Consider the following 26,978-nt stretch of genomic DNA (forward strand, 5'->3'; position numbering starts at 1 on the left):
CGGGCGATGAGACGCAGCATGCCGCGGCTCCCTCACAGAGTGGCGACGCCTGGGACGGCCAGGGAGTGTCGAAATCCAACTCCAGCGGCTATCCAACCCGCCGCCGAAATGAGTCGGGGTGCGCGGCCGTGGTGAGGGTCCGGGCGTCCAGGGTCAGGCCAGCATCGCGCAGCATCGCGCAGCATCCAGCTATCCGACATCAAGGCAGCCCTCGCCGTGGTCCCCCCGTGCCGCACCCCTCACCCCCCTCCTCCGCCCGCGTGTCCCGGGGCGGGGCGCGGCGCGGCGGGGACTCGAGGGTCATCATCACCACCGCCACCACCTTGGCCACCACTGCAGCAACAGAGCGGCAACTGCAGCACCACTTCGCCTTCTCCCTGATTTACGTCCAGGCCGTGACCGGCGTGCCTGTGGCTGTGGCGTGCCGTGCCGGCCCGCCCGGGCCTCTTCGTGTCGGTACACAGCGCGCGCGCACACACGCACCTCTCCCCTTCCTCCTCGATTCCCCGATCAAGCCAGTCCTTACCAACGGCTGCATACGAAATGAGCCGACAGGAGACTCTTCTCCCCATCCCATCGCTGCAGCCTGCCACGCAGCCACAGCCCAGCAGCAGCCTCCCTGGGGGCGCGGAGTGCGGCGGCTGTTTCGGAACCTACGCCCCACACCCGCAAGCTGCTCTAGCTTGAGCCCCCCTCCCTCCTCCCCCCACCCTCTCCCCCTCGTGAGGCCCCGCGGCCCCGCGCTCTACCGGTGGGCACGGCGCGGCGCGGCTCAAGCGCGGTGTTGAGGCAGGTCTAGTCGCGGCGCCCCGCTCCGCTCCTACCCGCTCCGAGCCGCCGAGCCAGCGCTGAGGCGCGCGGCCCGCCAGCCTCGCCTGCAGGCCTACAGGCACGCCGTCAAGCAGGCGGAGCAGGCACGCCAGGGGCACGCCAGGGGCACGCCAGGGGCACGCCAGGCCAGGGGCGTAGCCAAACGACTTCGTACTCCAGGCGAGGGGTCGTGGAGCGTGGTTCCCCTCGACACCGCAGCGCTCCTCAGCAGAAAGGGCGCATCCAAAAAATGTAGAAAAAGGTCCCCGAGAGCATGTGAGCACGCACGGGAGGCTCGGCGGCAGGGGGGACGCTGCCGCCGCCGTGGGCTGACTCCGCGGGAGATCCGGGAGTCACTCTGTCTCTCTCGCTCCAACGCGAGACGCCTCATCAGCACGAGAGAGCGACGAAAACGACTCTCGGATTCGGGAAGGTGCGAGCGAGGGCCACGGCCACATGTGCGGCAGGGCAGGGTTGGTGCATTTCCCCCTTTCCTCCCAAGAAAACCAGGATAATTCCGAACACTTCTCCGTCGCTCGGGGGCGGCCCGCGAGTGCGAGAGAGACAGAGCGACGAAAGCACACTGTCAGTGAGCCTATCCCGCAGGCAGAGCCTGGCCAAGCCATAGGCATGTATGTATGCAGGCACGCAGGGTGTGGTGGCGGTAGTCTCCACCACACCGCAAGGCAGCATGCAAGCAGACCAACGGAACACAACGGATCATGCCGCCTTCCTCTTCCTGGGCCGGAAGTGCACCCCCCTCACCCCCCTTTCAGTCGGGGCGGCGTATCGACACATCCCGTCCGCAGGGCCTGCCGGCCGGCCGGCCACCTACTCGCACACACGCACCCACACACAGTGCGAACCGAAGCCGGCAAGCCGGCAGCCCCGCCGCCCCGCCCTGCGTCGTGCACGCGAGAGCAGCAAGCGTGCGCGTGGCAGCTGCTCACCTCCGACACAAAAATACAGAAAGAAAACACGGCGGGGGTGCCAGCTGCAAAACTGCTGCACACGCTACGCCCCCCCCCCTTTTCGCCGATGCGTCCATTTTCCTCCTGCGGACGGCAGCAGGGCAGTGCAGTGGCAGTGCGGCGACCACGACGCGCAAGTACACTGCCACACATCAAGCACATCCAAACAACCTCGTCCAAAGCAGAGCCGATGCGGGTGAGCGGCGCAAAACACTGCCAGAATTATGGTTTACACACACTCACTCTCTCACTCTCTCTCACTCTCTCTCTCCCTCACACACACTCGCGCGCGCGCACACACAGAGGCGCGTGCCCAGGTGAGGGTGGTGGGAACACACGGCGACACGGGCGCTCGGCCCGAGTTGACACGCCCGTGTGCGCCATTCAGGGCAGGCCGGGCACGCGCGGCGCGGCGGGGCGGGGGCGATGGGTGAGGTGAGGTGGCCGAGGGTTGTGGCGGCAGGGGGTGGGGGTGGGGGTGGGGGGTGTTCGTCGGAGAGAGCCCCGAAGAGCAAGGGGTGCGCGAGAGAAGTGAGAGAGGGCCCTGCGCCGGATAGACAGGCAACCCCCGGGCCGCCCCGCCCCGCCCCGCCCCGCCGTGTCCCTGCTCGTTCGCTCTGCTCCGCCGCGCGCCGCCACGCCCCGCCACTGCTGCGGTGGAGGCGAAGATGGGAGGGGAAGCGAAGGGTCGCTGTATTCGGATCGATACGGGATCCCGTCGTCCTACACCGTCCCTACGCCGTCCCTACCGCCGAGTGCCCGGGCAACGGCCCACGGCTGTCCGCGCGGCGTGGCGCGGCGTGGCGTCTGGAGGGCCAGATGGCAATTAAACCGCATGAAAGCGCGACATAAACCACACTCCGGCCGGCCAAGCGCGGCGCAGCGGCACCCAAAAAAATAAAAACAGAAATATTCCTAAAATAATCGACGGTGTGTGGCTGTGTATAATCCAGACGCAGGGGCGAGCCGAGGGGAAGGAAGGGGGCATCTGACGCGACCCCCTCCCCCTCCCCCTCCCCGCCTGCAAGCCAACCGACCGACCGGCCGGCCATCCGCGCGTCCTTTCTTCCCTCCAAACGTCCAGACATCCAGACATCCAGTGGCCAAACGGCCCAATGGCCAGCCACATTGTCACGCCACTGTTTCAGTTCCCTCCTTTCCTTGCACCCCGATCTTTCTCTCGTCTCAATCTTCGCTAATTTGGCGGACCTGTACTAATGCCATGATTGAAACTATTTCGTGAAATAAGAAAAGACTCGATCCAGAAACAAATACTAGAACAAAACACGCACGCGTTTGACTAACGTCACTACGTCCCAGGCGCCAAACGTCTCCAGAGTATTCACTGTCCACTGCACTAACTTAGAGGAGAGGTTTCAGTCTTGATCGTTTTTCGGTGCGTGCAGGCAGGCCGGTGCGATGTGTGTTGGTGTGCGCGCGCGAGGTGCCCACAGGCCGGGCCGGCCGGCCTACACCTCCAGCTTGCGGGGCAACCTGTACTTGGCATCGGATCGCACCCCACGCACATTGACTCGACTCCTTTGGACTCGACTCCCTTCGCCTCGGCCCCTCTCAATCTCCTCCCCCTCCCCTTCCCCCACTTCCCCGACCCCGACCGAGTTGAGGCCAAACTTTCCGAAAGTTCCCTAAGGGGACTCCCACACCGCCCCGCGAGCCCTGCTTGCCCTGCTGCGGGTTCGCGGTGATGCCCCGGCGAAGGGCCGGCAGGGGTGGGTGTGCACTTGTTTGTGGAGAGGTCTTTGCACCTGCATCCGGTCGCAACCCTTGCCGCGCCCTTTCCCTTGAGGGAGCGAGGCAGGCGGGGAGGGAGAGGATCAAACAGTGGCGGAATATTCGAGTGGGTGCCGTCGGCGCCGAGGCCCGCCGCCCCGAGGCCAGCAGTGTAGTGGACATAGGTAAAAACAGAGGACGGACGGGCCGGCCTCCTTGGCAGCCGGGCGGCGTGGTGCACAGCCACGAACAAACAGTGCACAGCATTGCACTCCGCTGCTGGAAATTTAAAAATTTATCATCATGCCGCTTAGCAGGCAGGCGATGGCTCGGCGCGCCTTGGAGGCTCCTTGCACACCGTGATGACGAAGGGCGGCGGAGAGAGGCCGAGAGACGAGGCGGGAGGCGAAGAAGACCCCCTCCGCCCCGCCACCCCCCGCGATGCCGCGATGCCGCGATGCGGCGCGGCCAGCCACTGGCCAGCCAACGAGGCGCAAGGCTTCGCGAACATTCCTCGCTCGGACACGCCACGCCACGCCGTTGCGCCAAGACAAGCTAACCCGACCGTCCGGGCCGCCGCCGGCCCCGCCGGCCCCGCATCGCAGTGCTTCGCGATTCGCGCTCCGCGGCTATAAGGCATTGCCTTGCCGCGCGCGTCGCCGCCGCGGCCGCTGCCAAGGTCCCCCGCACCGTGCCACTCCCCCCTTCCAACGGAGACTCTTGGTTAGGTCCTCCGGCCTCGTCCCGCCCTCGGCTCGTTCCAGCCTTCCAGTCCTTCCGCAAAGTACTCGAGTCCTTGCAGTGTAGGGCTCCAGGATGAGCAAAGGGCGCGACCGCGGGCAGCGCATCCCGCGGATTGGCCGCATGCTTTATCGGCAGTCGGCGTGGCGCTGCGTGGCGCCCACCCCCGCCCCCGCCAGCCCCTCGCGTCCGAAACATTGACACAAACAAACACCGCGGCACGGCCAGGCACGCCTTCCAGTGTACTCCATGTACTCCAGCGGCAGCGCGGCGACGCGGCGCGGCGCACGCAGCGCCAGCCAAACTCGCCCTTCGCCCCCTCCCCCTCCCGGACGGGCTTTACAAAGTCGTCCTCGGCCACCCTCCCTCATCGCACGCACACGCGCACACACACAACGCAGTGCACGACACCTCAGCCGCAGCACCCCTCCCCTCTCCACCCCAGCCCGCATCCTAGACAGAGCCAAGGCCCGTATAAACGGTCGATTCCTCCTCCTCCTCCTCTGCCACCGCTGCTCTCTTCTCTTCCCTTCCCCGGCCTCTTTGGAAACACCCGGTGGCTGGGCGGGGCGGGGCTGGCTTTGTTAACATCCTGTGCCAGGCAGCTGCCCCGGCGTGGCCCGGCCTGCGGGCCTGCGGCCCGGTGCGACGCGGGAAGGAGGAATCGAATCGAAGGCGAGTCGTCGTCGCCGCCGCCCCGCGCCGCCCCTCCTCCACCTCCGCCTTGACCAGCATGGCGGGGCGCGGCGCCATCGCCGCGCCCTTTGAACGCGTCCCGGCCAGGGCGGGCAGCGCGTCGAGAGGGACGCACCCCGGGCGCCTTCACGACGCGGCGCCGCGCGCGGGGCAGGTCATGTAGTGGGTGCGCGTCTCTGCCGTCCACCCCGGGCCGTTCCACAATCGCCCCCACGCCCTTGAACACCTCGGCGGTGGTGCGCGCCGGGCCTGGCGCTGGCCGTCGCCACGCCTCGTGTGAACCCGGTGCGAACTCGCCAGGAATAGCTCTCGAGTCGCTTCGAAGTGGCCGCCCGCCCGCCAGTGCCCCACCGGTACGTATGGCGTGGCGGGCCGCGGCCGCACGCCGAGCTTTTAGCCGGCCGCGAGGCGTGGGGCGCGGCGGCGTGGCGCGGCGCGCGGCCAGTGATAATGCGGCGTACAGCACCGCACCGAGCCTGGCCGCCTGGCCCGCGGCCTGGCCCGACTCCCGACGGGCCGGCCGGGCCGAGCCGAGCGCGCTGCCGCCGGGCCGAGCCGAGCCGAGCCGAGCCGAGCCGAGCCGAGCCGGGCCGAGCCGAGCCGAGCCGGCCGGGCGCGCGCAGCTTGCGGGGCGCCCGGTGGCTGATCGCGAGGCACCCTGTTGGCGCGAGAGGTCGCTTCAGAGCACCCGGTGGCCGCGCCGGGCCGCGCGCGCCCGACCTGCGGGGCACCCTGTGACTGCGAGCCGAGTGAGGGAACCCGGGCCGGGCGGAGCGGGCGGGGCGGGGCGGTCGGGCCCACTACGGGGAGCCGAGCGAAACGAGACAAAGCAAAGCGCGCACACTTAGCTGCGCCACGTCGCACCGCGCCGCACCGCGCCCACTGACACTTGAACGCCCTGTAGCAGGAGCGTGCGGGCTTCACGGGCACCCGGTGTCACGATTCCCATACAAGACGGGCCCCGCCCCGCCGGCCCCGCGGCGCGCTCACTCTGGCGCAGGAAGACACAAACAAAGAAACAAAATTCTTGCGTGCCTGGGGTCGTTAATAGGGTCCATCGGCCCGGCCGGCCCGGCGCGACATCGCTTGCCAACTCGCGAGACGACTCAGAGGGGAGGGAATAAAAATACAGGGGCGGCCCTTCGCCTTTGGTTTGCCTTGGCTTCGCCTTGGCGGCACAAATGAAGCCAAACGTCAACTCGGCCGCCAGAGTGGCCAACTTGGCCCCGTTTCACTCCAAAACTTCAACAAGAGGCCGAGCTAGAGAGCCCCCGCCGCCGCGGACCCCGCGATCCGACGCCCACGACGCGCGTCGCCGTCAGGAACCCATTCCGAAAAGTTTTTGCGGAGACGACGGCCAGCCGGTCCGGTCCGGTCAAGAGGGGCGGGGCGGGGCGGGGCGGGGCCGTCATGAGGCGAAAACGCGGCGATGGCGACGGCGATGCCCATGGCGGCACCGCCCCCCGCCCCACCCTCCGCGATACGACGGAAATAAATGGGGAAACAAAAGAGCGGCCCGGCCGGCGAGTGGCACCGCGCGGCTTGCTGGGCACCCGGTGGCGCTCGCCGGCCGGCCCGAGCACCCTGTGGCGGGGCAGCGCGGGGCGGCGCGAGGGAACAGGCCGGGAACGCCGCCACCGCTGCAGCAGCAGCTGCGTGAAAACAAGTTGACCAAGCAGACGGGCGGGCGGACGCCAAGAGGAGGACCCAGACGGAGGGCCGGGCCGGGGGCACGCCGGACAAAGCAGGGCGGGCCAGCTGGACGCCGCGAGTCGCGACGCCGCCCTTCGCCGACGCCGAGTCCCACGGCGGCGCGGCCCGGCCCGGCACGGCCTGCCTGGCGCCGCAGCGGAAGTACACGGCGGCGACGCCGCGGACCGCCGCGAGGACGCCGCCGGGGCCGCGGGGAAGTCCGCGCGCCAAACCCGACACTGCTCGCCTGGCGGATGGTTGGCGGTGTCATCTTGGTGCTGACCAGCAGCCCGTCCTTCAGCGAACACGCCGCGACGCGCTGCTGCAGTCCGCGAGGCGACGCCGCGCCGTGCCGAGCCGTGCTGTGACGCAGGGCGCGCTGGCAAGGGCATCGCCCTTCGACCCCGCGGTGCCGCCTCGCTTGCTGCTTGCTGCGCACCGCCCATCGGCCCATCCCGCGGCCCGCGGGGCGCCCCGTCAGGCCGTCATCCTGGCCGGCCAGTGGGCAGCCCGCGCAGCCCGCGCGGAAAACACAGTCCGACGCCCAGTCGCCCACTTGTCCGGCCAAAACGCCCAAACCGTCCGGCCGTCCGGGCCGGGGACGGGCTGACACGCTCCGCGATGTGCGGCCTCCCCGCCTCCCCGCCCCGCCAGCCTCGACGGCCCGCCGGCCTGACTCATCATTACCGACGGCACGGCAGGCCACGGCACGCCGACCGGCGCTCTGCTCTCCGTCTGCAGCGCTCTGATGAGACGGCCGGTGGAGTGCAAAACGAAACGCTGAGAGGGAAAACGGGGAAAACCCAAAGCCGCGAGTGAAGGCCTCGCCAGGCCCACTGCCCTGCGCCACGTAACGTGTAATCCGCGCGTGCGCTCCACCGTACTGTACTCGGACGGCCGGCAGGGCCAGCACACTGGCCAGCAGGGCATGAACTCGGCCGGCGTGTCCCCGTGGCGGTCCGTCCCAGAGTCCGAGCCTCACTCAGGGCGGACGGACTTACCTAATCACTCCCCTCGGATAAGGCGGAGGCGGGTGGCAAGGCGAGGTAAGGGCGGATCCGGGCGAGACGCGTCGCCGCGCGACCTCACGACAGTACGTGGCGTGGCGCGGCGCGACGACCTCGAAAAAAGTTCCGATCCCACCTCAACAACGTCACGCCCGCTAGGCCGCCACCTCTCCCCGCCAGCCTCTTGCCCGCCGCCGTCCTCTTCTTGAACGCGAGTGTACTTCTTTCAAGTGTTACCGTTTCCGCAGCCCGCGCGACGCAACACACGCACACACTCACAGACGAGGGCCCCGGGCCGCGCGTGTGCGTGTGTGTGTGTGGCCAGGAAGTGCTAGCGGCCAGACGGACAGACAGTTGTCCGGGGACTCTGGCCGACCCAGTCCCGTTCCCGGGGCTCCGCGGGGCTCGGAGCTCGTCAAGGCGCGGCTAAGCGCAGCGAGGCGGGCCCCTCAGCCCCTCCACGGTTTATTCCCCTTTATCGGTGTTCGGTCTCCGTCTCCGAGTCTCAGACCGCGTGCCCACGCCTCGGACAGCCAGTCGACCGCCCCTCGCGGTCCTTTATGTGGTACTTGGCCATCGCGGCCACCAGCAGACTGATTCAGGACAGTGCTTTGCCGCCGTCTCTCTCACAACCCTGCGGCGCGCCGGCAAGCCCCATGAGCGAGAGAGAGACAGACAGACGGAACGTTGCGGCCGCCCGCTCGGAGGCAGCCTGCAGGGCGGCCATGGTGCTGGTCCTGTCCGTCTGGCTGACGTGGCACACTGTCTGCGCCGCCCCCGCCGCCCCCGCCGCCCCCGCGCCACTACACTACTTTCGCTGGGGTCGTCCTGGTCGTCCTGCTTGTCCCGCTGCAGCGCTGCAGCAATGGGGCGTGTCCTGCGGGCCGACTCCGAAGCGTGCCATCGCCTGTCTCTCTCGCACTCGTGGCGCGTGCCGTAAAATGCCAGAGAGACGGAACGATGGCACAGCACTGTCCGGAATCAGCCTGCAACGGAGCAAGCGGGGCCGGCAGGGCAGCCAGCGCCAACGAAAATGTGGAGCCTTGCCTCGCCCTTGCACTGCTTGCAGTGGTGCAGGCCGTGGTAGCCGTGGTGCAAACCCGCCGGCCGGTGGGAGTGGGGCAAGGGACACGCTGCGCGCTCGGCCGGCCCGCGCCAGTCCAGGAAGGCCGCCAGGAAGGCCGTCCCGTTAGCCGAGGCTGGCTGGGCCCTGGCTGGGCCCACGCTGCCCACGGCGACACCGCAGCCCTGCCGGCCCGGCCGAGCCCTGGGCCGCAGGGCCGCAGAGCCGCAGCCAGGCGAAGCGATCCATAAGGAGGTCGCGAAGGAAGCCGCAGCGAGTCCATAAACTGGGCTTCGAGGCGGAGCACGGCGAGGCGGCGAGGCCGAGGCAGGCGGCGGCCAACAACACGGCCGCGAACAGAGGCTTCGCCGCCGTCTCCCCCTCCGCCCATATCCCCGAATTTCCATAGTCCTACTGCGTACTGCGCTGGCCCACCGCGAGAGCAGCGCGATGAGTGGCGTACATAGTGGCGTAGAAGACGAAGACTCTCCTGCCGCTTGGTGGACCTCCTGGCCGGGCAGGCGGCCGTCGTGAGGCCCGGCGAATCAACAATCAGGACAGGGGCTCCCCGGTCGTGCCACGCCGTGCCACGCCACTGTCAGTCCATCACACACGACCGCACCGCCGCCATGGCGCGCCATGGCGGACCGGCGAGCAGACGACGCGATGCACGGGGCGAGGCGAGGCGGGCCGCCCTCCTATTCAAACTGCAATCAGCGGAAATGGCGAGAAAGCAGCGGGGCGCATGCAGCGTGCAGCGTGCCACAGCGAGCGGCCGAACGGCGAGGGAGGAACAAAAAGACAACAAAAACACGGCGAAAATGACGCGCCGGGAAGAAGGAGGAGAAGAAGAAGACGACAACGGGCCCACCCCCGTCCCCGTCCGCGATACGCACCGCCGGCACCGCGCCATCGCACCGACAGCGGAACCCGGCCGCCAGACTGCGCGGAACGGGACGGGACGTCCCTCTTGCAAAATAGACAACAGCCAGCGGGATGGCCCGGGGCCGCCAAGCAGGCCGCCTAGCAGGCCGCCTAGCAGGCCGCCTAGCAGGCCGCCCCGCGCCCTCGCCCTCGCCGCGCCATGCACCTGTCTGGCCAGCAACGATCGGTAACACCACGCCGCCGGCTCGGATGGCTCGGATGGTGGCGGCTACGCGCTGAGCGCCCCGTCAGCACTCGCCTCGCCCCGCGCGAGAGGCACCGCGACAAACCCGCCTCGCCGTTACACTTTCCCAACGGCGGCGAGCAAGAAGTAAACCAAAGAAACGCCGTCCGAATCCGAGCGGCGGGCTTTGGGCCGCGTACGCGGTGCGACGCGCAGGTGTGCCCGACGGACGGCGGACAGACGGACGCCCGCGGAGCGCGCAGCGAGCAACATGACCGGAATACTCGGCTTTTAATTGCATTTCTTGCCGACCGACCGCAAGCTCACAGTGCAGGCGCAGCGGCGGCGCAGCGGTCCCTTCCTGTTTTCCTGTTTCCATAAAGGACGACGGCGCGGCCCCGAAATGGCGTGCGATCATGTGTGGCCTGGCCTTTAGTGGTAATGGCAATCAAGGTAGGCCAGCCCGTCGCGCATGCCGGCCGGCGGGCTGCCTACGCGCACGGCGCCATGCCGCTCCCCGCCGATTCCAAAGGATCGGATCGCCGCTGCGTCTGGGGACGCACCGCGCGTGCGACAGAGACAGAGCGACCGGAGGAAGAAGGCAGAGGAAGGGAGCAGGGCGGGAAGCGCGGCTAAAAACGGACTCGGCCAATCTGGCGCGGCGGGGCGGGGCGAGCGGGAGACGACAACAACCAAAAGACCGAAGACGCGCAGCGCAGCGCACGGCAGCAACCTTGCTCCACTTACACTGCGCCGTCGCCGTGGTCGCCGTGGCCGGCCGGCCGTTCGGCGGTCAGCGTCGCCGTCGGGGCGTTCTGCTTGGACAGGCGGCGGTGCCGACGGCCGACGGACCGCGGCCAGCGGCGGCAAGCTGAAGGCAAACTGAAGGCCGGACGTCAGATCCGCGGCGATAACGCATGCAAACGCGATAAGCCACCACACTGCTGACAGGGGCTCGGGCCGGCGTGTGTGTGTGTGTGCGTGAAGCGGGGTGGCGGTGGGTAGCCACGAAAGCGGAAGGGCTTCCCCTTCCCCCGCGCGGGCCGGTTGCCCTTTCTCCGTCGCCACTCGAAAAATCTTTAGTTTACTGGACAGGCTGAAGGGCGAGCAACAACCAGGCGCACCCAGCCCAGGGGCCCAGAGCAAGCTCGAGCAAGCGCCAAGGGCCCGCCCAAGGCTCCCCCAAGTGCTCCCGCGCCCCTCCCCCGGCAAACAGCACAGCAACCACCGCGATGTCAGAAGGGCGGGGGGCGCCCTCAACTTGCGCAGTTGCGGTGTGGCGGTCGGGCAGGATATGCCGGGGGGAGGGGTCGGGCCTGGCAACAGCGCGGGGCGCTTTTGGTCACCTCGTGGAACCTCGAACCTTCAACCCCCGAGCGCCGCCGCGTTCGAGAACAGTGGAACGGAGCCCCGGGGCGTAGCTGGGGATAATCCTGGACTGCGGCTTCAAGCGTCAGGAAAGCGTCACTGAGCGAGGCAGGGCGTGGTGGCGGGGCGTGGCGGGGCGTGGCGGGGCGTGGCGTGGCGGGGCGGGGCGTGGCGGGGCGTGGCGGGGCGTGGCGTGGCAGGCCGCGAGCACAACAAGGGCTTTCAGCTTTCAGGGATGAGGCTTCCAGAGGTGTCCATTACCGCCGCCGCAACGTCGCACCTTGCCTCGCCCTCCAGGGCCTCCAGGGCCTCCAGGGCCTCGAAGCGGCGTCTTGCTCGCGTCACAGCCCCCCTTCCCCCCTCCCTCCCCCGCGCGGTTCAGACACCGCGCGGCAACTCTGTGGCGAAAACTGACACGAAACTGACTTTTCAGACAACTTGAAGAGCAAACTACAAAATGGTCGGGTACAACCAAAGGCTGCCGCCGTGCCCCGCCCGCGGGGATGCTTGATCCGTCGGGGGTGCGCGGCGAGGCGGCGAGGAACAGCGGCACGGCGCAGGGCCGACAACTTTCCGAGCCGCCTCCGTTAGTTTGGCGGTGCGGCGTCGTCGACGCGTCCTCGTTCCGTTCGCCCTGGTCGACGATGACGACGACGACGACGACGGCATGCCGTAGTGCAGCGCACGCCGCGCGGATTTCAGCGCCAGCACTCGCTGTTGTCCCAGCCCGCCCCGCCCCGCCACGTCTCCCCCTCCTCCCTGTAGAGCTCATTAGCCCTTTACATCATACCGTGGTACCGGTACAACGTAAGATAGAATGCCGTCTGCAGCCGTCTATTTTGCGTTTGGCCAAGTTCCGTCAGCCTAAAATTGCTCTCAAGGGAACATCAGCCGTTTTGAACCACCCACTCAACCTCCCTCTAGCGTATGGTGCTACCAAAAAAGGCGCGAAAACACACAAGGCGCGTCAGGTGCTACACTTTTTCGCAATCTAACCTTTACGTGTCTATAAAACGACCGAAGAGTGAAAAAATTGTCTTCAAATCGTTTAGAAAGGTTGGTCCTATGACAGGTAATGCATATCTCTTGGGTCGGTTGCGTGTCAGAGGCCTGAGGCTCAGCTTTAGATGAATGTTGTTTATAAACAACAAAAGTACTTCAGGGTTACCGATTCTTACCAAATTTTGAGACCGGTTTATGTGGCTCGTAATTGATGTTTACCGCCATAATCGGCGAGTTTTGTGTATAAACAGTTGTTTGAGCTCAAAATTCGTCTCGAGGACGACATGGCGACGGACGATGATGAATCCGACGGAAGTCACGATGTTGTACATGTACAACGTCCATTTGATTTCATCAAGACACCTTTCTGACGAGTGGAAGTGAGATTTTCTGTCATTTGTGTGCACCACTGTACCAGGTGTTTCAAAATCGCCATAGAAGTTTGAAGGTATGCAACCCGCTCGCCGTCGTGTGGGTGGGCTTGCCTAACGCGCTATAGTGCATGACGGAACAACGGAAAAGTCACGACGTTGTACCAGTACAACGAACACTTTTCTCAGCCTCGCAGATCATATCTTTGAACAATTTTAGCTCAGAAATGCTTAAAAGTCTTTCCTTACGGTGTTGTGCAAGTATTTAGAAATTTGTTTGAAGTTTTAGGTGCATAGTTTGTCATTTAGAGCGTTGCCCGTGTTTATGCTACCCTCAGGTCACGACGTTGTACCTGTACAACGTTCACCATTTTTCGCCATAAAGATCACACCTTCGAGAAATTTTTGTGTTAGGTACATACAGAGTACTTCTTTTACTTAGGTCACCACACTACACCCCTAATTTGGTTGGATTTCTGAGCCAATTAGATCGTGTACAGCCCTGCGGAAAAATGGTCATTTTTTTGACCAATTTTCGAGTTGTTTTAGGGGATACCTAGTATAAACCGATCTCATGCGACGTAACGTTTGTTATACATGTGTTTTGTACACCAAATAACGTTGAACCCGTGGGGCGAGAGGGGCGGGAAAAAAAGAACTTAAATAAGTGCTGGGTAACCCTCAAGTCATTTTGTGGTACTCATACAACATACCCCAGCGTGCGAAGCAGGCACCCCCAAACTTAAATTTAAACGAAAATGCACTCAATTGGGTGCCAAATAGTCAAAATAAACCACATACACCAATTTTATGAAAGGTTTCAGTGTCTGTGACTTAAAGGGTTAGTCATAAGAGTGGCGACGAGAAATGAAACCCCAAAGCGCGGTTCCCCGCCGCCACGGCCGCCACCCAGACACTCCACCCCCGCTCGCGTGCCAGTCCGTCCCCGTCCCGCAGCCCCCCGCCGCGTCAACGTCGACGCGGTCCTCTCGCCGCGGTGGGCGGGGCGGAGCGGCGCGGCGGCCGAAGTTTGGAGGAAAAGGGAGCGATTTGGCGACTCGGCCGCAAGTCCCCCTCCCCTCCCACCCTCCCCCCTCTCCAACCCCGCGTGTACCGTGGCGCCTCCGCAGACCAGACGCCAACTTTTCACCGACAAGGAACTTTCCGCGGGGCGGGGGAAGGGGGGGGGGGCGGCAGGGGCAAACAGGAGAAGTGCGAGTTGCAGGCGTTGCAGGTTACGTTCGCAGCGCGGTGCGGACGGTCGCGTGGCCGCCATAGGTGACGCGCGTCATCGGCACAGTCCGACACAGTCACTAAACTCACCACTCGGCTGGAGCGCGACTGGAGCGCGGCTGCGGATGCGGCTGGAGCCGGCACAGAGGGCCGCGCGGCACAGTCCCTGCAAACAAAGAGCCACGTTCAAAGTTCCGCGAGTTTCAACCCTCGGCGAGTCCGCCCACTTTCGACTTCCAAATTGGAGATGCATCTGGACGGCACAACAGGGAGCGCGGGGGGGAAGGGGGAGGCCAAGCAACGGCACAAACATAGTGGTGAACGCCGCGGCAAAAAGTCCAGGGCTCCACTTTATAAAGGCCACCAACTCTCGGCCATCTAATATCGCTTCTCGCCAAATTTATTATCGAAGTGTTGAAACTTCTTCGCCGCCGCGCGCCGAGTCCGCCGGGCTTCCGCTGAATATGTGTGCGCCGAAAGTTGGCCAAAGTTTGCAACAGTAAAAACTTGGGGGCGCGCGGCGGGAGGCGGTCGGACCGCGGGGCCCCGCGGGGCTGCGCGGGGCTGTGCGGACAGCGGTGGGGAGCAGCCCTCTGTGTATTGATTCAGCGGCCAACTAGGGCCCCGCCGCTCCGCCCCGCCCCGCCCCGCCCGGGGCCGCGCCCTCCCCGCCCCGCCGGCCGGCCTGCAGCTGTGCCAATTGCCCCGTCGTGCACATATGGCCGGAAAAATGAGCCAACGCCACTGCACTGCGTTACGCAACCAGAGCCAGAGCCGCCTGCCTGCCGCCCGCTCGCTTCCTCGACATGACGTCCGCAAAGCTCAACACCCTCGGCGTACTCTGACCCCTCTGGCACTCTGGCCGCGGGCGCCCGCCGCGCTGTTGAATATGTCGCCGGCAGCCCGGCCCGGGCGGGACCGGGGCCGCGTCAAGGTGACGACGATGACAACCTCGCGGGCGCCGAGCGCGACAACACTCACGAGGGCGAGGCGGGAGGCGGGGCGGCCGTCGTCGTCAAAGGAGAGCGGCACAGGCGGCTAAAAGCATTGGGTCGAAAGCCGCGACCCAAACGCATCCCGCCCCGCCGCGCCTCGCCGACCAAAAAGTGGGTCGCGCCATCACGGTGCGGGGCCCGGCGCGCACCAAGGCTGCGGCGTGGCGTGGAGGCGCGTGGCAGTGGCAGGCACTGCAGCGACAAACCGGGGACAAACCGCACTCCAGACGAGTCGAGCGGCAGTTCGTCAAGCCGAGTCCCGGATCGCGAAAACACGACGCCCCGCCGGGGCAGGCTGCCAGCCAGCCAGCCAGCCAGCCAGCCAGCCAGGCAACAGACGCAAAGTCAATAATTCCACAAGATCGATGGCCTCGGACTCGGAACCGGGCTGCAGCGCCACGCCACGCCACGCTCGCTCCGCGGAGCGCCGCAAAAGTAGAGCCCCCCGCGGAGCGTGGCGGAGCCGGCAGCCTGGCGGCCCGGCGCACGCCCACCTGCCGGACGGACAGGCGGACGGACAATGCTGTCCGGGACAGGACAGGTCCGTCACGTGCACTGACAACACGGTCGTCACTGCGACTGCCGTGCCGCGCCGTGCTCAGCCGTTCTTTCGTGACAAACTTTCCAACAGTGAACAGAGTTCCCCGTCCGCCGCCGCCCCGCGCCGCCGGCTCTCGCGCCATCGAAGTTCCTCGCGGCCCCGCCGCGCCCCGCCCCGCCCCGCCCCGCCCTTGGCCAGCAACACCGGCGGGGCCCTGGCGGGGCGCGGCGGGGCCATGGAGAGGCAAACTTGAGGATCGCAACTGATGCGGCCCCGCAGCCCCGCTCCGGACTAGCGCGCCTTATACAGTACACTGTCACAGCTCCTCGCCCCCCGGAAAAACGACGAAACGAAAAAACTGAAACGGGGAGGGGTTTGTTCGCTGACGTGGCCCCGGCGTGGCGGGGCACGGCGTCATCCAGTCACATCGGGGCCGCCACGCCACGCCGCTACACGCCGCGCCCTCGCAGCGGGACGCAAGGCCCGGCTAGGGGCACTGGGAGGGCTGAGGTCAGCAGCAAGGGACTTTCAGCCAGCCAGCGCAGCAGGCAAAAAATCTAGTACTCGTCCTCCTTCCTCTTGATTGAAAAGGGGACCTCGCGGGGGAAAAAAACTTCAAGACTGCGATTCGTCTCGGGGCGGCAGGGCGGCAGGGCTGCACAGCTGTCCTACCCGGCCGCGCGACAAACGGCGAGACAAAGGAGTGCGTACTCGCAGGTGTGCGCGACACGCCGCCCCCTTACACCAGCGGTTCTCAACCTTTCTCGTCTCGCGACCCCAAATTTGAAGCCAAAAATTTCCGCGACCCCCAGGAAAAATTTCGTGACTCCACGGGACCCCTCCTTTAACATGCCACGGCGTCTGATCCGAGGCGGGCATTTTGCTCCCTCAACGGGAAACTGGTCTTTGGACCTTCCTTTAGCATGCCTTTGTTACGGAGTGCAATTATCAGTCTTAGTTTGGGAGCAGTATTGTCTCAAAGTTGGCCAAAACGCTCAGAAATGTCTATGAAAAATCGTGTTTTGGGCTGATTTTAAGCAGCCACAGCGTCTGATCCGAGGCGGGCATTTTGCTCCCTCAACGGGCAGTTGGTCTTTGGACCTTCCTTTAGCATGCCTCTGTTACGGAGTGCGATTATCAGTCTTAGTTTGGGAGCAGTATTGTCTCAAAGTTGGCCGAAACGGTCAGCAGTGTCTTTGAAAAATCGTGTTTTGGGCCGATTTTAAGCAGCCACTGCGTCTGATCCGAGGCGGGCATTTTGCTCCCTCAACGGGCAGTTGGTCTTTGGACCTTCCTTTAGCATGCCTTTGTTACGGAGTGCAATTATCAGTCTTAGTTTGGGAGCAGTATTGTCTCAAAGTTGGCCAAAACGCTCAGAAATGTCTTTGAAAAATCATGTTTTGGGTCGATTTTAAGCAGCCACTGCGTCTGATCCGAGCCGGGCATTTTGCTCCCTCAACGGGCAATTGTTCTTTGGACCTTCCTTCAGCATGCCTCTGTTACGGAATGCGATTATCAGTCTTAGTTTGGGAGCAGTATTGTCTCAAAGTTGGCCAAAACGCAGTCACAACGGTCTTTCAAAGACATTTCTGAGCGTTTCGGCCAACTTTGAGACAATACTGCTCCCAAACTAAGACCGATAATCACACTCCGTAACAAAGGCATGCTAAAGGAAGGTCCAAAGACCAATTGCCCGTTGAAGGAGGACGAAATACCGCCTCGGGTCAGACGCAGTGGCTGCTTAAAATCGGCCCAAAACACGATTTTTCAAAGACATTTCTGACCGTTTTGGTAAACTTTGAGACAATACTGCTCCCAAACTAAGACTGATAATCACACTTCGTAACAAAGGCATGCTAAAGGAAGGTTCAAAGACCAATTGCCCGTTGAGGGAGCAAAATGCCCGCCTCGGATCAGACGCAGTGGCTGCTTAAAATCGGCCCAAAACACGACCCCCCCCAGCTACCTCGCCGCGACCCCTTAAAATTTTTTCGCGACCCTAAGGTTGAGAACCACTGCCTTACACCTTTCCACCGCCGCCCACGCAAATACGCCCTCCACTCCACGCATGCATGGCCGGTACGGGAGGTTCCGGTTCTGGGGTTTCCCGCACACACTGTCAGGGTGGCGGTGCAGACGCCCTCTGACACGCACGCGCCGCTCCCTCCGCCCGCTCCACCTGCCCGCGCGCCGCGTTTTGCTTTTTGCAGCTGCCTGGAGCGTGATCGACGCAGCTGCAGCGGAGAAGAAAAAGAGAGGGGGGGTGCACGTGCCTCGATAAAACAGCGCCCCGCTGCAGCAAAGCCTGAGCGCAGCAAAGCCCCGGCACCTCGTAAAGAAAGTCGCGCGTACACTGACAACAGTTCCGCGATTCGACTCTACAATGTCGGAAATCGGAGGCCGGGGGCCCCGCTACGCCGACGACAGCCTGTCCCGACAGTGTCCCTCCCGACAGGGACAGGGTGTACTCAACTCGACGGATAGGGCGGCGACCGCATCGCGGCGCAGCGCGGCGGCGGGAAGCCCGCCCGATCGGCTTTCTCTACGCCGCTTGCTTTGCGCTTTACGTAACCCGCCGTGCCGTGCCGTGCCGTGCCGCGCCGCGCCGTGCCGTGCGAGCACTGCTGTGCCCCGTGCCCCGCCCGCGCGGCAGGACGTACGCGACAGACGGACGGTCGGACGGACAGACAGGCAGGTAATAATGACAACCCGGCCGTCTCGGAGGCCGGGCGCCGCGGGCCGCGGGCCGCGGGGAAGCGCCGCGAAGCACCGCGCCTCCAAAACACCGAACACAATACACTGTACACCGCGGCCCGTTGTTCGTTCCGGGCTTCCAGGATCCAGCCAGTCATCCAGCGGCGAGCGAGTCAAGCGAGGCCAGCGACGACGCCATCGCCGAGCAGTCACTCGACTCTTTGCACTTAATCTTGGGCGACGGGTCGGGGTGGGGGAAGGGGTTAGCGGAGAGGGGCGAGGGAAAGGGGTGCGCCTGCAGTCCCTCTCGCACCCTTATTACGGAACGCTCCCAAGGTCCCGTGGGTGCGAGACAGAGACAGAGAGAGAGAGAAAGAGAGAGGGAGAAAGAGACAGAGGGAGGGGGGGGGTTGCGACGAGACCACTCTTCGGAATCAGCCTGCAGGATGGCCCTCTCTGTCCCGACTCATTAGCGCGTGGCGGGGCGGGCCCGGCGATGTAAGGACATGTGGCGAGGCGGGGCGGGGCAGGGCAGGGCCGAAGTGGCGTGGGCGAAGGGACACACACACACACACACACACGCACACAGCAGCAGGGCCGAGCGAGCGCCCATTATTGATCTAACCGTTCATCCCCACACCACGCCGTGCCCCTCCCCTCTCCCCCTCCCCGGCAGGTCTACAGCCACACACCACACCAGCAACAGTACAGACAGATATAGACAAAAGCGTACTGAAAAACGAAAAACACCAGAAGAGGAAAAAAAGGCGAGCGCGCGAGAGAGCAGCAAAATAACAAGAAGGCATAAACCAAACTTGTTTCCTCCTCCTGTGGGTGTGGTTACGCTTCATCTGCTGTTCGGGGAATGTTGCGGGGAGGAGAGAGAGGGGGGGGGGGGTAAAAAACCGAAACACAGTCGAAAACGTCGCTAAGTGAGTTATCTCGCATCGGCAGCAAAACGCCAACAAAGCTCCCTGCGCCATCATTGGCGTGCCTCGGCGTGCCGTGCGCCCGTCTCCCTCATGGACTGCCTCTCTGTCTACCCCAGCGATGGGCGGAGGAGGAGGGGCGGGCCGCTTCCGACCGCGGACTCAACTTTCTTGCCCTCAAACGGCGCGGCGCCGGAAGCCTGCCAGCCCTTGTTGCGACAAAAATTACATCTGCTCCGCAACTTGACGATTCGCCGCCGCAGGCCGATCGGGCCTGCAAACGCACCGCCCTGACTGCACTCAACGACTTTCGCCCCCCCCCCTCCTTTTCCTCCTTCCTTTCCCACTTTTAACGGTCCGAGCGCTCACGCACACACACACACACACACACAGCACATGCACGCGTGCTTGCACAGGTGATGAGGCAGCGGGTCTCGACCGCACCACTGTGTCGAATCAAGCAAATGGCATGGCGTTGGTGCCGCGGCATCAGTGAAAGTAACTCCGACACACACACATGCACACACACACGGTCCCAACGTGTGCGCGTGCTTTCCCCGCGGCATTCGTGTTGATGCACACTTACTTCTTGGCACGGCGAGTGGCAAAACTCTGCACGAAGTTCAAGCCTAAGCGATTTAGAGGTCACGGCTCGGCCTCCGGCCTGCCCTGAGTACCAGGCATGCATGTCAATGCCCGCCAGACTCACTGGCGAGGCTAGCATATGAAAAAGCGAAAATTGGAGGCGGAATTTCAGAGACGTTGGAGCACACGACGCGTGTTACAGTGTCGCAGCCGCGTCTCCAGACGGCCACGTTGCATTGACGGAGACCTGGAGCCCCCGGCCAACGCCGTGAGGGTAGGCAACCCGACCGCGCCGGAGCGGGCCGGCTGCCTGCCTGCCGGGCGACTTGGCTGCTTCAGCTGCTCCAGCTACTGCAACGCGAAGCTCCCAGCCGCTCACGCTCGTGGCCGTGCTCGACAGGGGGACGGCCGTCAGGACCAGCACCGTGACGACGCTCGGTCTGGGCGTCCGCGGGTCGGCGTCGGCGGGTCGGCGTCGCGGGTCAGGAACTTGGCTCGAGGCCCCGAAGCTCCCGGGCCGCCCCTTGCCTGCCCCAACCCCGCCTACCCGGCCAGCCGGGCCAGCCGGTGCACGCGCGGGCAGCTTCAGCACGCCGCACGCCGCCCAAACTTTTGTTCGCAACCCGGCGGCGCGCCCCGCCTTGTCAACTTTGTCTATTTCCAGTCCGCGCTCCGCGCTTCCTCTCCGCGCCGTGCGACCGGGCGGCCGCAGGGTACCCCGGCCGGGCGGGCGGTGCGCAGCTGCAGTGAATCCATCAAGATCCGCGGCGTGGCCGTGGCGTCCGTGGCGGCAGCGGAATGAGCCGAGCAAAGTTTCCAGGAGATTACCCGCTCCACTAGGAAAGGAGCGACTCCGTGCCGAACGGCGGTGCCGGCGTGCCCATGGCGTGCCCATGGCGTGCCGCGGCGGTGGACTCATCCCGAACAGCGGTGTCGCCGCCCTGCCTCTCTCGCACCTCCACGGTCCACGGGGCGCCGCGCAAGAGCGAGAGAGACAGCCGTGTTGGGAATCTAGCCTGCAGCGGCAGCAGCGGAAAGTCGCATCAGCACCGCGACGCCGGCGGCCCCGCCAGGCTCGGCTCGGCTCGGGGCAGTGCGCGTAAAAGGCGACGAGATGCCCACCGCAGCACGGCCAGCACGGCGTCGCGGCGCTGAGGCCCAGCCTCAGCCCCAAAGCGGGCGGCGCGTGCCTGCCGCGCAAACACGCCAAGAAGCGCCTCTTCGACGAACAGCGACACCCGCGGCCAGATCATTCCTGCGTCCGTCATGGCCGTGGCGGTGTTGTTGTGTTGCCGGCCAGCGCGTTGTTTCGCCGCCGCCCCCGCAGCCACGCCGGCAAGCCGGCACGCCGCCGGCACGCCCTCGCGGGGCGCGGGAGGCGCGAGAGGGCGGGGAGGTGGCGCGGGGCGGCGGGGGCTCGAGGGTGGGGGAGCAAAGGGTTGCGGGGGGTGGAGCTTCCAGGCGGGGCCCGATGGGCCGGGCCAAGCTGACATGGCCAGCCATTCCCGGCGCCGGCAGCCACCCCCACCCCCTGCACTGCCAGGGACTACCCTCGGCGGCACGCGGCAAGTGCGCGGGGAGGGGGCGCCGGGGCGGTGCCGGGGCGCTAGGGCCGCCAGCAGAGCCGGCAGGGCGCGGCAGGCAGAGCAGGGCGCAATGAGAAGGGAATGAAATTCGCGTCGAGAAACAGCGCCGTGCTGCTCCGCTCGGCTCCGCTCGGCTTGGCTGCTTCAGCGAGGCGCTCATCTTTGGCCCCCTCCAAACCCAATCTCCTCTCCAAACTCGCGGTTCCGCCGCACCTCCCTCGCGGTGCTCGCGGTCCTCGCGGGGCCGAGGCGCCGTGGCCGCGGATGGCGGTGGCGGGGGTGTCGATTGCTTTCGTCGGCGCCCACCCTGGGCCCACCCTGCGCGCGGCCATGCCTCCTGCCCTTCATCGCTGCTTCATCGTCGCCCAGCACACTGATTCCGAGAGTCGATTTCCGTCCCTCTCGCACCCCTACGACCCATGAGCGCGAGAGAGACACAGTGGCGAAATCGGCTCTCGGAATCAGTCTGCTGCTCCGCGGCGCTTCCGCGGAAGGTGGCCGATGTCGATGCGCGGGGCAGGGCCGCGGGGCAGGGCCGCGGGGTCGACCGGGGCAGACGAGACGAGGAGGCGGCCGGAGCGACGTCAGCAGGGCTGCTCCCCTGTCCGGCCAGCGCGGCCAGCGCGGCCAGCGCCGTCGTGCGTTCCTCCGATGCGCCGGACGAGAGTGAGAGGAAGGGAGATAGAGAGAAAAGGACTCGAAAAGCTCCCGCGGTGTGGCGTGGGCCGGCGTCGGTGGATGTTGCTGACGTTGACGGCCGCCCCGCCCCGCCCCGCCCCGCCCCGCCCCGCCCCGCCCCGCCCCGCGCGATACTGCAGCGCCAGCAACGCCCCGGCCCTGCTCGCCTTGCTCCCCGCCGGGCCAATGCACTGCACAAGAACGGCACAGTAGAAAAAATTTGTCCCGCAGTCCAATCGGTCGTCTTTAACAAAACAAATAAATCGGCGCGCCAAACCAGCGGCCGCCCCCGCCCCTCCTCGGGCGGGAGCGTCGCGCCGACCATGGCGGCGACGCCTTTCGAGGCGCGAGGCGCGATGCGCGGTGCAGGCGTCGTCAGCCAACTTGGTTCGCGGCGACTGCCGCACTGCCGTACTTCTGCAGGGAGAAAACGGCACTTCGGAGTTCACGAACGCCATCCAGTGGAAACTTGCGGGGCGGGACGTGGACTCGGACGTGGACGCGGCGGAGGCGCGAGGCAAGTTTGGCAATCAATAGCGGTGCGCGGCGTGGCGGCGTGGCGTGCGGGACGGGACGGGACATCGCAAGGGCAATATACCCGCCACGCCAGGCCACGCCAGGCTGCAGCGGCGCGACCACATTCCCAATTATTCCGACAGTGCGATATCTTGCCGCCTGACCGGGCCGCTCGAGTGCGGCCACGGCCACGGCGTACTCGTCAGTACACTGCGAGAAGTTCGCGACCAACGCCGCGTGGAGGCGCTGTAGCGGGTCAGTGCATCCATCGGGCGTTGCGTAACGGCGCGTCGAGCGTCCTCGCCGTCCTCGCATCGGACAAAACTGCAACCCCGCTCCGCTAATCCCTCCCCTCGGCGCGGGGCGGCACGGCGGCACGCGCGGTAACTTCGGCGGAGTTGAGGGCGGGACCAGAGGGCGGGACGCGGGGCGACAACCGCTAAACCGCGGATGAGGGGCCGGGCGAGCGACACGGAGCGACACGCGTGTCGGGCAGTCCGACTCGGCCCAGGCCGCCCAAGCAGGGGACGGCCAGGTTGTCGTCCGGCCGAGACGGAAAGCCCGGAAAAGGGCGCGCCGGGGCGGGGGCGGGGCGCGGCTCCAGGACGATCCCCAGCCCGGCCGGCGTCGGGGTCCGCGTCGAGGTCCGCGTCCTTCCACCCTTCCGGCAGCAGCGGAAGCAGACTCGCTCTCTAATCTCGAGCCCCGTCCCGCCGGCCTGCGTCGGCCCCGTCCCAGTCCGTTATCGTCGGCGTCACCTGAAGACTGTACAAACTGCAGCACACTCATTCCGAGAGTCGCTTTCGTCGCTGCCTCTCTCACACCTACAAGGGGGCGCCCGCGAGTGCGAGAGAGACAGAGCGACGAACTGTCGGAACCAGTCTACAGGCGGCGGTAGCGGGGCGGCGTCGGCGTTCGGCCGTCCCTGGAGCCCTCTAGGAGCCCTGCAGGACTCTGGAATCCGTGCGGGCCTGGACGGCCTGGACAAGGCAGAGTCTGGGCCTCTCGGCCCGAGTGCGGCGAGTGCGGCGTCAGGCCTGCGTCAGGCTCTCTAGCGCCACGGCTGGAACGGCCAGCGGACGCCCCTCCCCGCCCCCGCCGCCCGCGCCGCCCGCGCGGCAGATTCGCGCTGACGTGTCCGTCCTGGCCGTCCTGCAGCCTGACTCCGAACAGTGCCATTGTCGCTCTCTCTCGCACTCCCTGGGCGTTCCGCAGAGGTGCGAGAGAGACAGAGCGACGAGGCACTGTTCGGAAACAGCCCGCTGGCCGCCCCCGCCGAACCGCCCCGGCGTCCTCCTTCGGAGCGAGGATCCACGATCCACGCACACTCGGACACACGCAGCGCCAGTGTGCGCGGGGCGTCCCGCGCTCCCGTCCATTCAAACACTCAAACGCAGAGAGAAAGAAAGAGGCTCGAAAAAGAACAACTCCCACTGTGGCTTTTTTAGCGAGTCGTAACGATGGCGCTCCGCCCTTTCTTCCTCACTTTTTGCTCGTGGCCGTGTGTGTGGGGCGTGTATGTGTGTGTGTGTGTGTGTGTGTGCAGTGAGAGATTAACTCCCGCCACACATACACGCACACACTCACACACTTACGACCCGAACACGTACGACGCGGTACGACTCTACGCTCACGCGCCACAGGGGGATTCACAAGCTATATGTGCGCGCTGCGCGCTCCTCCGCCACAGCCTGCCCCGCAAGCTGGCGGCGCCTGCCCCGGGCCGCCCCGCCCCGCCCCGCCCCGCCCCGCCCCGCGCGACGCAGCCGCGCTTGACGCGGTTCTTGTAGCCAGAGGCCATGCCCTGCCCGCCCCGCCCGCCCCTCGGCAAGCTGCGGGACAGGACATCGCGCCGTGAGAACCATCGCGATGCAAAGCAAATCGAAGCAGAGACAAGCAGAGGAGGACGACGGCCAGACAATGACTCGACTCCTCTCCGCCACGTAAACACACACACACGCACGCCCCACTGTCTCCGCTCGGCCAGGCGCAGTGTGTGTGTTTACGTGGCTGCACCGTGACTCCGCTTCGCCGCTTCGCAGCCAAATACGGCCCCGCGCAGTCCAAATGATGAACTGATTACTTTTCGTTTGCATTTTCTCGCGCTCTCCTTCGCGTCCGTGGCTTTCTGGGCTTGCCTTCGCACTGACCCCGAGAGACACGCGGGGGAGGGGAGATTACGCCATGTAGACTTCGGCGAGTGTGTGTGTGTGTGTGGCTTATCGTGCACCGTGTCAAACACTTGCGGAAAGTCTAGCGAGGATAGTCTTGCCAGCACAGGGAAATGTGCCGATCGTGCACACTGCAGACGCGGCTACTACCGAGTAACGCCACGCGAATGCAACAAAAGCCGACTTGACGAGTGAGTCTGTCTTCCTGCAGCGCGCGGTTCCGAACATCGCTCCGTCTCTCTCGCACTCGTAAGGGGAATTCCGCACTGGTGCGAGAGAAACGGAATGAGGAGGCCGGGCTTAGGGACGGCCCACCGGTAAAAACAAGGGCGTCCTCTTCTTGCGGCCGCAGCAGCCAAAGCCACAAGACACACACACACACACACACATACACACATACACACACACACACATACACACACACACACACACACACACACACACACACACACACACACACACACACACACAGGACGCAGACTCGTCGTACGCAAACAGGGACGGTGCCTCATTCGCAAATGCCAATGATCTCGCGAGATGCAGCCGAGCTAAACAGGTTTCTCCAGCGAGGGGGAGGGGTAGGGGGCAGGGGCACACCGCACATCCCGCCCGGCCGACGGCCGACGGGGACACTACGCCACGCCACGCCACCATGTCGCTGGACAAAGTCCAGGATCCAACAGCTTGGCTTGCACCTTGCGAGAAAAAGGAGTGAGCGCGAGGCGGCAGGCGGAGATGGCGAGGACGCGAGAGAGGGAGAGAGAGGGAGAAGGAGGGGGGAGAGGGTGGAGGGAGAGGAGTATTGATTAAAATTAAAGCATTATCGCCCATCCATCGCGCAGGACGCGGGTCGGCCACACGCGGCCATGCCTAACCGCCACGCTACCGCTACACCGACTAATTTTAATTTTCAACAATCAAAGTTCGCAACACTGCAAGCGCGGCCCTGCGCGGCCCGCGCCTTGAGATGCCTGGCGATGCCCCGCCTCGAGTAGGCGAGCATAATCCGCCGGAAAATCCAAACCCGATTCTTTCTCTGAGGAACGAACAGAACGGTCTGAAGAGTCGTCAGAGCTGCCAAAAAACAAAAAGGTGATTGCAATTTATTTTTTTTCGGATAAGGTGCCCGGGTGCCTTGGGCGCCGCCCCCGCCCTTCGACGCCAGTCATTCCCGTCAGTCACCAACGCCAGCCCCAGCCGGTCTGTCTGTTGACGCTCGCCGTTTTACACTGACCACACAACACACCTCCCATTGAAAAGATGAAAACATGCGTCCACGACGTCGCCCTGCCCGTTCAACGCCGGTGCGACTCGGATCGAAATTGTTCCACCGCGGGCAGGCCGTCAGGGCGTCACGAACGGTCAAGGATAAGATGGCCGGCCTGGTTGACGAATGTCAGCGATAAATGCGCTCGGGTCGGACGCGTCGGCAAAGCCAGGCAAAGCCGCGCGTTGCGACCCCCTGTATTTCGACGAACTTTTGCTGACCGCGCGGCGACGGGGCGTGCGAGCCGAAGCCGGTGCCGAGTCAGGCGACGGCGACGGCCCGGCCGGCGGCCATGGCGGCCGAGGCGGCGCGCGGCCGCGGCGGTGACCCGACCCCACGCCAACCGCCATTTTTCAAGCCACATCCATTCATTAACCTCGCCGATTGGGCGAAGGGCCCTGGAAAGCACTCGGCTGCGCTTGAGAAGCGGCCAGGATGACGGCGGCCAGAGCGTCGGCCTTCCTCGCCGGCCAAGGGGCGTCCGCGACGCGTAAATACACTGGCAGCGGCGAAAACGCTGCGGCCGAGGGACCGCCTGGCTGCTGGACGCGCCTCGCGCTTCGCATGGCGACGCGGCGCCCCAACCTACACCGCAAGTCCGCCAAGTCGCCGACGCGCGCTGCGAACGGGGCGCAAAAGACGGCCACGGCGTCTGCCGGCGTCGTGCGTCACCATGGGGACGACGTTTTACGGTGTTACAGCCCAACGTACCTGCGACAAGAGCACCGACACGGGAGCGACGCCGGAACGCGTTGACAACTTGCCCTCAAGAGCAGCACTCAACCCCGCGGCACTCGACCACCCAGGCTGAGCTGACAGACGCGGACGGGGCGCCCCCGCACTGCTAGGGCCGCCGCGTCGAGTAGGTCCTGACAGAGGCCCGGAAAATCGGCCGATGCGGTCCGGAACGCGTTGCGTTACGTAAAACACGCTCACTTACCTAGACAGACAGCGGGACAGAAATTACAGACGCCGAGGTGGGCTTGCTTCGCTGAATCTTAAGCACAGGCGTCGTTTGGGGCCGGGCGCGTACAGATGGAACTCGAGGGATGAACTCGGAACGAGGTGGGAACACCCTCCGTTCAGTAAAAGGAGGATATTAATCTCGAACTACACAAACAATCACTGACTCGGTTTAAATGTACAAGCGTAAAAGGAACACATTTGCTATGCTAGTACACACAGCGCTGCCTGTTGGATGCCGTGTGAACTAAAAGCAAGTT

General features: G+C 65.1%; 1 protein-coding gene across 3 annotated transcripts in view; it reads right to left on the minus strand.

The window, feature by feature from the left end:
• LOC117653891 (C-terminal-binding protein) overlaps positions 1–26,935 on the minus strand; it is a 40,674-nt gene extending 13,739 nt beyond the window's left edge. The window contains exons 1-2 of one of the 3 annotated variants that reach the window (XM_034399883.1): positions 26,696–26,935; positions 13,884–13,959 (exon numbers count right to left, since the gene is read on the minus strand). The gene's annotated coding sequence lies outside the window, so the exon portion shown is untranslated. Of the gene's footprint in view, positions 1–13,883; positions 13,960–26,466; positions 26,503–26,695 lie in introns of those variants that run through there. The other 2 variants (XM_034399884.1, XM_034399885.1) reach the window with 2 other exon arrangements.
• Positions 26,936–26,978: the final 43 nt, after the last annotated feature.

This window comes from Thrips palmi, unplaced genomic scaffold (genome assembly GCF_012932325.1).
Source record: "Thrips palmi isolate BJ-2018 unplaced genomic scaffold, TpBJ-2018v1 HiC_scaffold_8, whole genome shotgun sequence".
NCBI lineage: Eukaryota > Metazoa > Arthropoda > Insecta > Thysanoptera > Thripidae > Thrips > Thrips palmi.